Source organism: Spea bombifrons, chromosome 10 (genome assembly GCF_027358695.1).
Source record: "Spea bombifrons isolate aSpeBom1 chromosome 10, aSpeBom1.2.pri, whole genome shotgun sequence".
Classification (NCBI taxonomy): Eukaryota; Metazoa; Chordata; class Amphibia; order Anura; family Pelobatidae; genus Spea; species Spea bombifrons.
In genome coordinates this window covers 27,129,110-27,144,804 of record NC_071096.1, presented here as the reverse complement: position 1 = coordinate 27,144,804, position 15,695 = coordinate 27,129,110, and the positions used below count along the sequence as shown (strand labels likewise).

General features: G+C 39.0%; 1 long non-coding RNA gene across 1 annotated transcript; it reads right to left on the bottom strand.

Moving 5' to 3' along the window:
- Positions 1 to 19: 19 nt before the first annotated feature.
- Positions 20 to 10,932, bottom strand: LOC128467207 (uncharacterized). Its single transcript, XR_008345698.1, has 3 exons — positions 10,769 to 10,932; positions 9,424 to 9,555; positions 20 to 53 (listed from the first exon to the last, which is right to left on the bottom strand). It is a non-coding gene; the product is annotated as an uncharacterized LOC128467207 (long non-coding RNA).
- Positions 10,933 to 15,695: the final 4,763 nt, after the last annotated feature.

Here is a 15,695-nt window from a genome sequence, read left to right as displayed (position 1 = left end):
ATACGTAATATAACAGCCATTACCTTAAAGGGGAACTGTCCTGGTCCAAGTATCTATAAAAGAAAACATAATAAAAAGGACATCATACACCATATACCTTGAGAGTTCAGAAGACATTGCACTGTAAATAAAACTACGCTTTTCTGTACAAACATAGAGCCTAGAGGATTGGTACCAATACTATCTTCCACACTGTGTGATTTTCAGCGGAACATGCGCGCTACTCCTTTAATTACATTGATATATAAGGATGTTGGTGCAAACATTGAATACCCCTAAAACGTACAACAATATATCCCCATAACACCAAGGTGCTCCCCGTATTATAATCCATCTTCTATTTCAGATCTGCGTGGCTTTGACATGAAGAATAAAGGTCAGACTTCTGCGTCACATCCCTCGCAATGCGATAGATAGCTGCAAAACTCTGAAATAGTTGACATGACTTTGTGAAAAGCTTTTTTTGTCAGGCCAGGAACAGAAAACCCGCCGGCCGGTACAAAGATAGAGCAATCACGTTTCATTCGAAAAATGAGAGATACAAAGAAACGCAATCGAACGAGGGTGAAACTTTCACATGAACGGCTGAAAATGGCCGGTGCGAGGGGTGAAAGGGGGTGGGCGGCAAGAATGGTTTTTTGACTTTTTTTGTGTCACTCCCTTTTTATGAAGTGACACTCCTCGGACAAAGGACTCGGCTCTCAGCCACCTCCGTCCTGGGACCTGAAGATCATATTGTCATCTAGTCTTGCTTTGAAGCTTTTGTCTGGATATCTAAATCCCCTTTTCTAAGCCTCTCTCCTCCTTATTGTGCTCATGTAACTCAATCACAAAGGGACTCTTCTTTTAGGGGTAAATAAAGGAATTATGGTATTCTCAGGATCTCTTCAAATAAAAGAACCCTACGGACAACCTTACATTTAAGTTACATTTGTAACAAAAAAAGGAAAGTTGATCTAAAGGGTTTTCATACACATTACATATATATTTAATATATTGTATATATTGTGTACATATTCTTTAATTGTTTTGCAATGACTCGCTGATGTCTGTGGGACTACACAGAAACATTGAATTTGATGGGTTCCCATGGATGTTTAAATCCCCTTAATGTAGTAACCTCTACCACTTCTGCTGGGAGGCTGTACGAGATGAATTCCTAATGTTGGTGTGATATGTAAGGTTTCAGGGTGCATGCACAGTTTATGGTGATTTTAAACTTACTTACTCATTTCACAAGCGAAAAACAGTTATTATTTTGTACGCCATGTCAACGTGGTATATCAGAGATAGGGGTCATATGTACAAACACCTGTGTCTATCCCTCCCCTCTCTATTATTGCCCTGGTCCATTCCATTGTGGGTAGCTTTTAGAAATAAACCAAGCGTTGGATGAAGTTACACTCAATGGCTTTGACTTGTGACAATGGTTTTCGTTAAACAGTCACTAGCCCAGTGGCCAGTTGCCCATTTGATCTGTGTATTCCTGAAGGCTGTCTATTACGCAGAGCTTTTGACCAAATTACCAGTGGGCTGGCATGCTTGAAATTCCAACTTTAAATCCTTGTAGGGTACCTACAATCAGAGCCCAACTGGGGATGACAAGGGGGTCCTGGCACTCTAAAGCTAGTGGTCACCTATTGAGTCCACAGCTGGATATGACAGGCATCAGATTACGTTTTTATGCTCACATAGCGAGGGGCCGTGGTGTTATTTGGCCCGCGGCCCGTCAGGGATTTTGCCCGCTGTGCTAGATGGCCAGTCCAGGCCCGGTTAGAATAATGATGCCCAACTTCCTGGTGGTTAAAGAAAACATTCCATAAAACGCTCTCTACGTTGATGACATTTTGTGACCTTCAGCTGCATTTTAATATCATCTATGACAGCTCTATTTCGCTGCCGTGTAAAGCGCAATACGGTTTGTTAGTGGACAAATATGGTTTGGTAGGAACCACCTAGGAACTTGTTGCCAGCAGCTGTGTGCAAATGAAACATATCCTCTGTGTATGTAACATCTCCCAGCCATCCGTAGGGCCCCAAACTTCACAAAGCTCCATTTTATTTGGCATGGTCTTTAGGAATCTGGATTCTGCGTGTGAACTAATGAGAATTTCTTCTCACTGCAGCTGGAGCAGGCTCGGACATGGGTGTCAGCGAACAGCTGCTCCTTTCACTTCCATGTGGAAACATTGGTTGGGAATATGACAATTCCACCTCCATATTACCCCAATTAAGTAAACGATGAATCCAATGCATATCGGGTCTGCAAACATAAAACATTGCCCATATAGTAGTATATATCAAACAGACTCCAACAGTAGGCACAAACACAATGAATGAATTTAAAAAGTCCTAAAGAATTAATAAGTAAAAATGATTTAATAGGGGGAGGCCACATGCACCAAATAGTTTCTTAATGAAAATGTATCACAATGTGTATTCATCATGTGTCATGAAAATTATTGTTCAATAAATGACACCCTACAACACAAACGAAATCACCCAATGAATGTAATAAATGAATACACCTCAGTTGTATTATATGTTGTATACACATCATACAGGTGTATATACATGTGTCATACAGGGGAAATTACGAGGGTCACCATACAGGTTATAGCGTGTATCAGTTTAAAAATTATGCTTAAATATAGTTGTGTGGTTTCAGCTTCCTCTCTTCACTATTCATTATGAAGGGCCAACATTGGCACGTGTCTCTAGCAAGAAGGGCTGAGTTGGCCCTGCATAATGTATAGTTCAATGGGCAATGAGACTTTGAAGAAATCTCACTGACTATACATTATACTTTCTTGATGACGCTCCCTTTAGTGAATAGACCCCGTCTGATCTAAAATCTACAGCCGTCAAACTCCTATATAGATTTTGCAGCTCTTTCCAAAAAAAAAGCCTATAGGCCTATTGATTTGATGTATAGACCAAGTGTTTTATACATTTAATGATTGTGAGCTTCTGTGTTAATGTCTAAAAACTGACCAAAATAATTTTAACTATTTACATTCAAACATTTATAATGTAACTTAAAAGTTTAATCAGGATTTAAAACACACAATTTTTTTTTTTAACATATATATATTATAAAAACAAACAAAAAAAATATTTTGAGGCTGTTAATTGAGCTCCAGTTACATGGACTGTAAAGCCTGCTCAAATTTTCTGTGAAATTCCTTTCCCCCCCCCATTTTCTGTTCTCCCTTCTTGGTACTGAAAGTGTTAAACAGAACGCAACAATTCCTGCTTAAAACTCATAATTATAGTCAATTGAAGATTCATAAAGGAGAGCAATGAAAATGTTTGTAACGTGTCTTTTCATTTGGGTAACTACCACTTTAAGGAAGATTACCTCTATGGTATGTGGTAATAATAAGCAATTTAATTAGCACAGGCTAATTCCGGAGACTTTGTACCATCAGAGACAGCCTGACTCCTGGTTTTATCTCAGGACAGAGGGATGTATTACAAACACACAGCGTGTCGGCCTCTACGATGGCTAAAAATAATGCCACCCAAAAAGACGTCCTTAAAAAAATATCAAGTGCTGCTCAATTATTTCCTTCTAATACATGAATCCAAGACTTTGGCTGTATCTAAAATTGTTATTTCTTATGCTTTTGCATTTGTTTTATATGAATAAGCCTTCAGAGGAAAGAATACAATTAGAGGTCTGCAAGGGGTTACATGCTTAATGGTATCTATAGCAGAAAGAACCTTTTTATCCATTTTTTTTAAATTTAACAAGTTTTTTTTGTTTCTATGACAACAACCTGCATTGTTGTCACGTGACCCAAAAAACTACAATTGAGGCCAATTTTGACATGGTAAATTACTTTTTTTCTAGGATAAGTTTGGGCATTGGACAGTGACAAGGAAGGTGTTAAATTAACCATTCGTATAGTTAACATCAAATCGCCATTTATACCAATGGAGTCAGATCTCGCACCATGTATTCAATCATTCTGGGAGAAGAAAAGAAGAAGTCACGGACTTCAAAGAAGATAGAGGAATAGCAATAAAGAAGCAAAATGTATGCAACAATGTGCGAGACTTTAGCTAGAAAATTCGACATCCAGCAGAACTGCTAACACGCGGCTGCATTGAGAAGACACGTATGTGTGTCAATCACAAGTACTTAAGGTCCGAAACTCCTGTTTGCTGTAAATACTCTGGATTATAAACGGGGATTAGGAAAAAAGGCAAGAAAAAAAAAAAAGAAAAAAAATCTGGAATTCCTCCATGGGCAGTTCTTTCGGGATTTCTAACGTGCCATGGTTAGGAACGACAACTGACCCCGTGTATTAATCTTTTCAGCATCTCGATATTGGCTCCGACCCTCTTAAAGCAAACAGCTTGCACAGGCTCCTTCTGAGCGCTGCCAGCGAGATGGCTGAGTTCAGAGCGTGTTATACAAGCCGTGATTCCGGATCGTACATGTGTTTTGAGGTTTCTGTTGTGGCCACATACCGTTTCTGAGCCCACGTCTTGAGCTCGGTTGGCTGGAAGAGTCTATCTTGGCACACTTGTGCTTTTTTTTTTTTACAAGGGGAAATCAAAAAAAAAGGGCTTGGACTTGGACGAGAAGCCAACTAAATTTCCTTTGCTTGACAAAAAATAAAAAAGGAATATCCCAATCCCTAATCTTTTATTATTTAGGACTTTTGAGGTCTGACTGACAGGTGGCACACAAAGGAGAGAGGCTCCTGTGGTTATCCTACTGAAATCTTAACCCCTTTGTAGGCACAGGATAAAACGCACCTAAAACAACAGAAGATCAACGCGGCATTAAAGGGGATCGCCCACCATACCTCATCCATCCGTTTGTTTATTAGTGTAAACATAGTACCTTAATTAGTAAATAGTCTCAAAAGATTTATATTTAAGTTTATGGGGGTGTCATATTTTTCAATAACTCAAGAAATATTTTAAAAAGGAACCCACAGTGATTTTCCATTTGGATAGTAAATGGTTAATGGATTCTCTGCAAGGCTTAGGGATTAAATCGAGACATCATACATATTTCAGCCAGTCAGCTGTCATCTACTGCAAGCTCTGTCCAAACTTCTACTGGAAAAGCTTTTGTGGCCCAGGTCGGAACCTCAAGTGTTTATTCACTATAAATAATAGTGACTGAATTAACAAGCCACATTGTGTTGGATGCCTCTCAATCAATTTAGGGTTTGGCTATTAAGTTTTCGTCTGGTAACTAAATTACCGTACATTTTCAAAGTTTCCCTTTTTTTTTTTATCATCATGTCATCCTCGAATGTCTTTCCCCTGCCTCGTTCGTCATCTTCTGCCAACGTCTGCTATGCCGTTTTGGCACAAATTCTTAGTTTTGGATTGTGGTGTTGTCACGCGTCCAGCGCAGGAAAGATATAACTTGCTTTCCTAGGCAAAAGGATGTTCTTCACGTGCAACACTCCGTAATACTGTCCAACATTTGAAATGGTCAACGACTATTGTGTTAGTGATGTGGTTGGAGGTGTGGGTAGGTGGTGGGGCTTTGCCATAACTTCCAAACCAGGAGCAGACTCTATGGTACGGGCTTCTCCCTCTCTTTTGTCAGTGGACACACAAGTGTACAAGTGGATGCCTCAGCATGACAGCTAAACTACTTCTGCAACCATGTTCTCCTACTCTACCGACCCAGTGACACAACATTTTTTTTTGTTTGTTTATTATTCAGCAAGTGTTTTTTAAAACGTCACATACCACTGGAATAAATTCCGTATTTAAACTCAGTCCTAATTGGTTCGATGGCTGGTAACTTGGATGGTCATCACAGGAACGTGGGACCATTTGTGGTTTTGAACGTGAAGTTCTGAGGCTATTTGTACCGTAAGATGTTACTATAAGGAAGTAGAACGTCAAACTAGAAGCCTTAAAACTCTGCCTATGATGTGCTTTTCTGGAAAACATGTACAGAATGTTTTAGATCATATAGTAGTGAGTTGGCCAAGGACACCTCCTGGTCTAGGGCCAAACTTTATCTTCACACAACCTGCATCTATCTTAGTTGCAGGAAAGGTACACATATGTTGTATAGTCGGCTCTGCGGATTGAATTGGCTTATTTTCCTGGTCTCTTGTGAACCAGGTTTGCTGAAAGGCTCTTAGAGCACTATGCTACAGCGTCACCATGTATACATGTTTTAAGCATCCTTTAAGATGACTGCATGTAGATAAATCAGTGCCTGACCTTTCAGATGTGTTAAAGAGCTAGTGGAAAATGTTCACCATTGGAGCCACTGGAGTATTAAAGCTGAAAAGTGAATTTGCTTCTTTGCCCTATAACCCCTTAATTAAAATGACTAGCATTTGGGGTTTCTAGGCTGGAAACATTAACCTGGTAGTATGGAACCATAGGCAAGGGCCTGGACATCAGCACTGTACTATGCCAACATGTGTGCTTCACCATACTTGCATGTCAGTGACTTAATACAGGACCATGTGTATTGCAGGTCTGGGGACCATAAAAAAGCCTTTGTGGACCAAAAGTCCGACAGCAGTATCAGAGATATGTACTACCGGCATATCCACATACAAGAGCTGAGCTGGTCCTGCCTTACACATACTTAACACAGGGAGAGCTTGAACCTCATCTCACTCTTTTATCCTTCCTTAAAGTGCATAGTAATAACAGGGAGATGAAATGGTCAGCTCTAACGCAAACTCCGGGTTTAGTGAATACACCCCATAGATTGTTATTAGCTGTGTCAATACCTTCCGTTAGAACACAAGATTTCAACTGCATTAAAACTGTCTTGCCATATCATCTATTATTATCTTCTTGTTGGTTTCTTATATATATGTTAGCATGCGCTCTGCTGCTTGCGATGAGCAATAAGAGCTTTTCAGCATCATAGTGGTTGATACACCCCAAATCCCATCTCGAAATCCCTTTGCGCGAGTTTAATAAAAATCCGCTCTGAATCCCCAATAAAGCTCTCTATGTTATTCTTGGCGGTCTCAGGCTCTTCCATATCCTTCTATAGCAGAAGCCGTGCCATGAGAGAGGGAGGGGGGTTTTGCAGAGATCCCCTTTCTGCTGCTCCTTGAAGTCTTGCCATAAAAGCTGGAGATGATTTGCTAAAACGCTCCAAAGGTATTCAGATTTCTTTTCAAGAAGGAATTCAATTTATGTGCATTTATATTACAGAGTCTGTTGGGAAGAGGACTGTCTAATCGCTGGCATGCTGGAGATTTCTATTTTCTCCTGAGCATGAGGTCATGGCGTTGGAAGTAAACAGTAGGGCTTGGAGTAGATATAACAGTATTAGTTCTGTTCCTTTTCACTCATTTTTTTTGAAGTGTGGAGCGTGGCATATAGTGGACGCTTCGCTGGCTGATCCAAATTGTGGTTTAGGAGATTACAGCATCTGAATATTAAATAAAAAATGAACTCGGGAATTAATAGAGATGCTTTGTAAAAACTAAGCGGATGGTGGAGCATAAATGAGGGATACTTTAACCCTACAGAGAAAAGTTTAAATCTGATTGTTACAAATACGTGCCAATTACAGAACTGCAATCCATTGACCTTGTCACGTAGGCGATGTAGGCAGCTGCCTAGGGTACCAAGCTGGTTGGGGTACTTGCCCAAACTTTTACTTCAATACATTCAGGCTGGGGGCAATTCCAGCCATATGGGTTAGTAATATAGCAGCTCAAAGCCCATTTGGTAAATATCTCTTCAAGTAGTGGACTAAACGTTTTAAATTATAGCAGCCCTGGGTGCAATTGGCATCATCCATTCTTTGCCAGTTCTCCCCTGACATGTAAGCTCGCAGCAGGGGGGTATCTAGGACGCTAGAAAGTCCAGGGTCGGCCCTGCTGTAATCTTCATTTCCAAAGTCGTTCTATTTTTATTTTTTAGGTCTTGAAAAGTAAAGACGTTGGAGGGAGGGTAAACTTTTTGTACATTGTTTTGTCTAGTATTGAACAGCGTTGTTAGGGGTGAGCTGATTTTTTTTGTAATAAAACGGCATTAGTCAGTTTTGGACCTCAAGCTGTTAGTGAATAAAAACTCCCATACAACCGGCCAAAACACAGTGAGTGTCTTGCGGAGGTTTATGGGAACTCTAGTTCAATAACGGTATGAGATCTGTGTCATAAAAGTGGTTAAATTAAAAGTGATCAGCCAGTTGGCGCTAGTCTAGGTCTTGGTGTCTTGAACGGATGGGCGGTATCTATGGATCAGGCAAAATGTTTACCCCTTCAGACACATTATTTATTAAAAAAATGGTGTTTCAACGTCTTTCTCAAAGGATTTGGTGTAAGTGATTTCAGCCCTGTGTGAGATTTTGTGTATGTGATTCTTAAGCTCTAGTCTATTAAGTTTGTTATGACAAAAATCGCAAGTGGCAGAGGTGAAAGAAACGCGCAGAATTGGGCGATTAACCCAAATGGTTTTCAGGGTAAGATATTTCCAAATGTGAACTGCTCCTGTGAAATTGGCTTCTCGTTTTATGTGTTTGCGTTGGACTGACAAGACGGTTACATGTAAGATTAAACCACAGCCACAAGTCTTTGAATAGTAGGGGACAGGCAGTTCAAAAATGCGCTGAGGTCTAGTCCTGTAATTGTTGTGCTTACATTGTGCATCCAGAGTCCAAAGCACGTAAAGCATTATAAAGAAATAGCCTGTCATCACTCCAGGGGTTTGGATACTGGAAACAATTATAGTACAATCTCACTGATTTAAAAACAAAACCAAAAATGGTTATCATCCTACCTCCCAACATTCCAAATTGCCAAATATGGTAACTTTTGTTTTAGGGGGTGTGGTTAAAGGCGTGGCCAGGGGGCCCAGCATTTCAAAGACCTTTTATGTGACTTTATGACCTACTTATATTTATATAAAAAAAACATTAAAAAGGGAAAATAAAGTTATTTCATTGAAGTAGTCTAATGTATAAACCCCTTTTTTCTCGACTGCAGAAAAATACCCAGCTAACATTATGAGGAACTGGGGACAGAAAGAATTTGGTTCTAAAGATGGAAACATCTATACTATTAGATAGCTTGTTCATGTATAGGTTTTCCAAAATGAATAATCATATGAATTACTAAAATAGGTAAAATGCGAAATGTATACAAATCATTGGTTTTCAAGGTGAAACAGCTGTAGCTTCTGTTGTGGTGATATATTATCACCATATATAATAATAATCAAAAACAGGACTTAATATGACATAGCTGGACATTTGGAATAGAAAACAGAAATACTGTTAAATCGCAGGTATAAAATTGATTTTTTCCCCTATTTTAAGACAATTATAGAGTGTTTACCAGTTAAAGTTTTCCTGCAACTTTAATTCTTTTACACACTGATACATATTACACATGTAATATATATGGAATATTAAACTTTGTCGAGGGCTGTTCTGCATATAGAACTTATACTCACTTTGGTCAACTGCTGCAGCCGGATTTCCCATGATTCCTTTCTACAGATGTCAGCCATTCACTTCTCTGTGATTTAGTTGCTTCGTGAGCCTCTCAGACATCTGATCCCCCTCTGTTGCCAAGAGGCAATATCCTTAAAAATAACAGAGCAACATGTTAGCGATACAGCAATGGGGCCTAGAGCCATAAATCTCTGTGATTGGGAGCGTGCTCTGTTTGGTTTTCTGTTCCTGCCTCCTGCCCCAGAGATCAGTAGGTTACAAGGAGGCGAGGAGCTCCCAAGTCGCTTAACTGGATAAAAACACACAAAGGCTATCCACAAAAAAGGGAACCACAAAAATTATGTTTAATAGACACTGAATAAAAAAGTTGGTGCTGTACTATATATGGAATATTAAACCGACACTGTATGCCTTCTAAGACTTCAAAAAGGAGCCCTAAATTTAGGGAGAACAGATGCACTCTTGGACTTGGCATTTATTATGGCAAGACCACAAAAAAGAGAAATACTCGGTGCTTTGTACTTTTATCGGGCTATAGAAGGTCTGGTGGTTTTCTTAAGTCCCACTGGCAACAGGTGAAAGCTGACAGCTTTTTACGGGGAGTGATGCCTATATATATATATAGAATTCCCAGTAGGAATGCTGTCCCCTGCAGTTGAATTAAGACAGGCTATGGTCGGTACAATGTCTTTTTGCTGGCTACCCACAGAGCCGGAGGGCTCTGGAGAAGCAACACAAGAGGTGTGCTCTCAATAGACAATAAGTGTGTGGGGGGTCTTTAGAGTGAACAGAACTGGAGACCTTCTAAGTATGTTAACCCCATAGTCTTTCATGGCCTACACAGGGGTATGATAGAGTGACAGAAATGTTACGAATATCAAACTACTACTTTGTAATAAACAGTTTTGAGTCAAAAGTGAAAAACTAATTTTGTTGTGATCAAAAATGACTGCACATCTGGAAGATGTCCTACTGTCATATTGTTTTTAGTCTTCCATTTCTGTGCCTTATTCAGATGTGCCATTTGTCCTACCACCTGTTTGAAGTTACCATCATAGCAGGACACTGAAAAACAGCTATTGTTGGTGGACACTTTTTTCTTTTAAAAAACCCAACAATTAAATACTGGACTAGGGTTTCTGGTGAACACACAGTTCAAGGCACACCTGAGAATGCACAGTTCCTTAGCATACTACAATGAGTGGAATGATTTAACTAAATTAAGCTGAGCAAAAGAATAAACCACATAGTTTGCACTCTAGTAAATCCTCACAAATTTGTTTTGATTAATTTGAGCCATTATGGACAAAAGACTTTCGTCTGCATATCACTGATTTCACTTACATGGTTGGTCAAGATCAAAAATGGAACGTAAATTTCCGTCTGCATCTCCTGGACCTTGACAGCATGATGTGGCTGGTACCTCCCTGGGTACAGCAAGCAAGGTGTCTAGATCTGGACTGGCAGTAAAGGTTTCCATAATGTACAGATCCAAGTCAAGCACTTATACTATGGTTTATCTTCTCCCTACGCCGAGCTCTGGTAGAGAAGACAATAACGTTAGGGCCACTATCTGACTTACTTTGAAGGAAAATGACCTACCAGACATCTTTAATCAATCAATTAATTCTAAGTACCTGTAAGGTATAACTGGAGAACATCTTAAGTCTGCAACCCTCAATGTATTGAATAGAATAGGTCTTTTGTAATCAACATAGCAAATAACTTCCATGCACCACACAAACACCCTTAACTGACTATTGTAACACATGAAGATCAGAATATAACAGGAAAAGTATACTTAAAATCTGCAAGAAATTCTAGAGACAGTTTTAAAGCTGCACTTGGTCCAGTGAGCTGACAGTCTACATGACGCATAAGGTGTAAACCTTAAGCATTTGCTTTGTTTCCAGGTGGAATTGGTTTACTGCATCTGCCGAGGGAAAAGGAAAGAAATTAAAATCAATATTTTCATTACAGTTACAGTGTTTCTCCATTCGTCTGCAGAAACCAGAAATATCTCAACTTGCAAGGCCTCCAAATTGCACAGGAGCAAGGCTACTACTACTACTGCAAAACCAATATCACCCTTACCAGTTAATGCGGGATCCTTTGTGTTGGTTCTTCTTAACGAACTCATAATAAAAGAGGAATCCTCCAGAATTAGGTTTCAGTAACCAGGACTCCCAGGACTCAGAGGAAGCCATCAGAATGTTAAAGGGTTAATATAATGCCCCAAACAACCACATCAAAAAGAAAGTGTCTTAAAGTACCGTATAAGAACTTTAATACGTATTCTTTAACAATTAAAAAAAAAGTAAGGCCCTTACTTTTAAGGAGAAGCTGCAGCTCCTGTCCTTCTCCATGGTCTGATGATTCTCGCCATTAATTGGTTGCATTGAAAACAGTGCGGACGGAGATGGAGAAATGGGGATATACATATAGGGGGATTCTGCGGAGTCAGTATGATAGGTAACATGACAATGTAAAGGGATCTTTCAGCTATCATATGTTTGAAAGTGCATGCTACATTTTGATAAGCAGGGTGGAGTAAGAAATTAATTGCACCAGAAGTTGGGTCTCATATGAAATAGAATGCATTTTCTGAATATTCATTTTGTTTTGTGCAACACATTGAGATATTGTAGATAACCCCTCTAGATTGTAAGCTTGTTTGAACAGGTCACGCCTTACCCCGTGTTTCTGTAAGCCAAATTGTTATGTTATATACCACTTGTTATGTTTTGATTACCCATTGCGCAGCGCTACGGAAAATGATGGCGCTATATAAACAATAAATAACGACATTTGTAATCAGATGAAGCCCTGTAACACACGCAGAATACACACTCAATAATTCACTTTGTTAAAATACTTGCAGCGAACGTGCGATTTGAGATATAACTCCCCCCCCCAGTAAAAGACGGAGAAGTCTGGCTCACGTGAGATGCAATTTCTGTAGCTCCTTCTCAGTTGGGATAGCCTGCAGGGAACCGGTGATTGGCTTTGATTATACTCCATTTTGTTTTATTTCTTTTGCTTTAAACACTTGGTTGTTATAAAAGTCATTGTGTCAGGTATTGCTATCCCCGGGGCAAGTCTCGTTCTAAATCTGCACTGCACACCACTTCACCTTTGACTATTTCAGTACTCCGAATATAACTCATGGTTACATAAAGCAATCGTATAGCAGTTAAGGCATACGGATAAGATAATGCACTTAATGCACAGTAATAAGGTTATAAAAAGTCAGCAAAGAATTCCGATCACGTGAACATGAGACGTAAGACCCGAATCAAAGGGGTTTATTCACTAAAACCTGGGTTGACAATGACATACGTAAGTTATGTGTTCTTAATTAGATACGATTTTAGATAAATCCTTGTTTATAGCAAAACTCTGTATCCATACATATGCTTAAACTGGTTTGTACAATGTTTAGATGAAATTAAAAACACGAAAATTACAATAGTTTTGACGACCTATTGGTCATAAAACAGAAGAATGCAATAGGTATACATACAAATATACAACAATATATAACAATAATAATAAATATATATATATATATGTAATACATTATTTTTGTCCTTAATATTATTATTTCAATAAATTATGACAATTACTATTGTGTGTGTGTATATATATTAAATGAAATATAAAAAATGAAAAGCAACTTAAAATGGGAGGCATTCCTAAAGATCTCAAACAAATGAACATGTAAATGAAATAATGGTAGCCATGGTGTATAATAGGAAAAACAGTATCCACTAGAAAAGAAAGACACCAGGGGTAGGAAGAGGGGTAGGAAGAGGGGCAGAAGGGTCCTTCCTAAAGAGTCACTCTTAGGAGGTAAGCTTTGCCATCGGCATATTAATTGAATCGGAAATACTGAATGCTTAAAATGCCGGTTCTACCCCAGACGAGCGTACTTACACTCGGATAAAAATGCAAACCCAATTACAGCACTATTTTAATTCATTTATAGCTTTCTCGGTGCGATTTCCTCTTGCGCCAGCATGCAGTCAACCAATAGTAGTTATCACCATTGACATTCTCCATCCCCAGAGCCCAATTATCTTTGCTATGTAAATTTTAAAAAGCTCAGTCAAGAACATCAATACCTCCTTCTTAATTTATTGCAGTGTTAAGGATGAGCATTGATGAAGTGGTGGATTGATTTTCCGTCCCCTTTAAAAACACCGAGACATGGAGATGAACATGGGTAGATACAAGAGGAAATTGGACCTTCAGGATTGCAAAGGTTTAGTGTTTGAATTGCTATCATCAATGACACCACAGGAATTACACAGAAACAAACAGGTTTGGGATTTAATAGGTGATGACCTTTACTGCAAAACACAGTAACGAGCGAGAAGGAATGCACTAAATTAAAGTTACGGAAGATGCAAGAAGTACGACATCTTTTTCTTGAGATTGCCCCCTTAACGATATTAAGGCCCCTATGTCAGGTAAAGTAATAGCTTAAAAATTATTTCTCATCACAATAATAATATTAAAAATATCAAAAGCCTTACTTATTGTAGCAGAAGATGGTGCCATGTAAGTCGATCTCACCTTCTTCAGCATTCCATATAAAGATGTCCAGTGGTTGATGGCGACTTTCATTAATCATTTAATCACGACGCCTCTCATATCGTCCCATATTGGAGTTCTGCAGTCTTCCATAGTTGCGTCCACATCAATGCATAGAATTAGCGGCAAATCTATTAAGATTAGATGATAAGTACTATATTATTATTTTTTTTCACAGGAAGGGCTGTAAAGCTCTACAATCCAGATACCTTTATGTACACATTGGATACATAATGTTAGCGACGAGATCATCCACAAAACCTTAAGGGAGTTATTTTCATTTGGAACAACACAAATATGAATACCGTGGAAATGCTGTACTGGATAAGTTCATTTCTATTTTGTTTAACTGCATGTCTTTATACTTAGATGCTACTGTCCCTTCTGTAATAATATGACCATTGGCAGTTCAATAAAGAAATTTATGTGCATTATTTTAAAGAAATATTGCCCAGTGCACTTAAAACATATTGATTCATTTATCACCATCAATAGTCCGTGCTCCAGCTTTTAGTGTAATGCATAAAATGCATGTCTATTCTGTACTATACATTTTATTACCATAACTTATCGCTTACCTGTTTCTCGACCTCCTGGCTATGTCATTCCAGGGATGCCACCATGTTCCAAAGTGATGTACAATAGAATATGGTTGCAAACTAACCAACAAGGAGTGGAAATGTTACACAAAATTAAAGGTAATGCATGTGGGAACCCCAACTTTTTGGCACTCCAGCCATTTGTCTGCTAAACACGATGGGGAACGTCATTCACAAAAAGCTAGATGGCCAAAGAGTTGTCATCAATGGTCTACAGAGTATCCAATGCAGTGATAAGTATAGAAAAGCATTTTGTGTTGAAACTGTAGCTTGATGCTTAGTCTCCAAGATATAACACCATTATATGTTGGCTGATGGAATCTTTCAGTACCAGCACAATGTTCTCCTCGTTAATACATTGTGGTTGTGCTTGGAATAAGGCCAACATGATTGGTTCCAAGGTGTCACATACCATTTCATCCAGAACAAATAGTGCCTATTTCTCTTAGATTCCCTCAAGCGCACAAACTAAAATATATTAAACAAAATAACATGCAGGGCTTTTTCAGCAAAATCATTCAAAAGCTATTGCCCGTGAAACAAAAATAGTGCACTCCACAACCTTTCAACTTAAAACCCTATTGTTGGACTGTCCAGGACAGATACAGCTCCTCAAGCATTCATAAATTAATACATTGCATAAATTAAAATGTATGAAATATTTTTTTTAATTGTTGTTACGCTTTTATCTGAAAAAGGATGGTTTGGCAACACTGTCAACTTCTATTCCAGAAGAGTGAGGAGATGTTGTACTATTGGGTAAGATGTTGTTTGAGTGTCCAGGGGGACCACGAAACTTCAAGGAATTATATTAGGTCTAGATATCTTTATGAGTGGTACTTAAATATTTTGCTTCTGTATGTTGTGTGAGGGTTGATTGAAAAACCAGTCTGCTAACAAAGAAAGGGTATGTTGCTGTTCATGTAGACCAGGGGTTCTCAAACTGCGGCCCTCCAGCTGCTGCAGGACTACATCTCCCATACTCCTCAGCCAGCCCCTTAGCTGAAGGAGCATTATGGGAGATGTAGTCCTGCAGCAGCTGGAGGGCCGCAGTTTGAGAACCCCTGATGTAGACA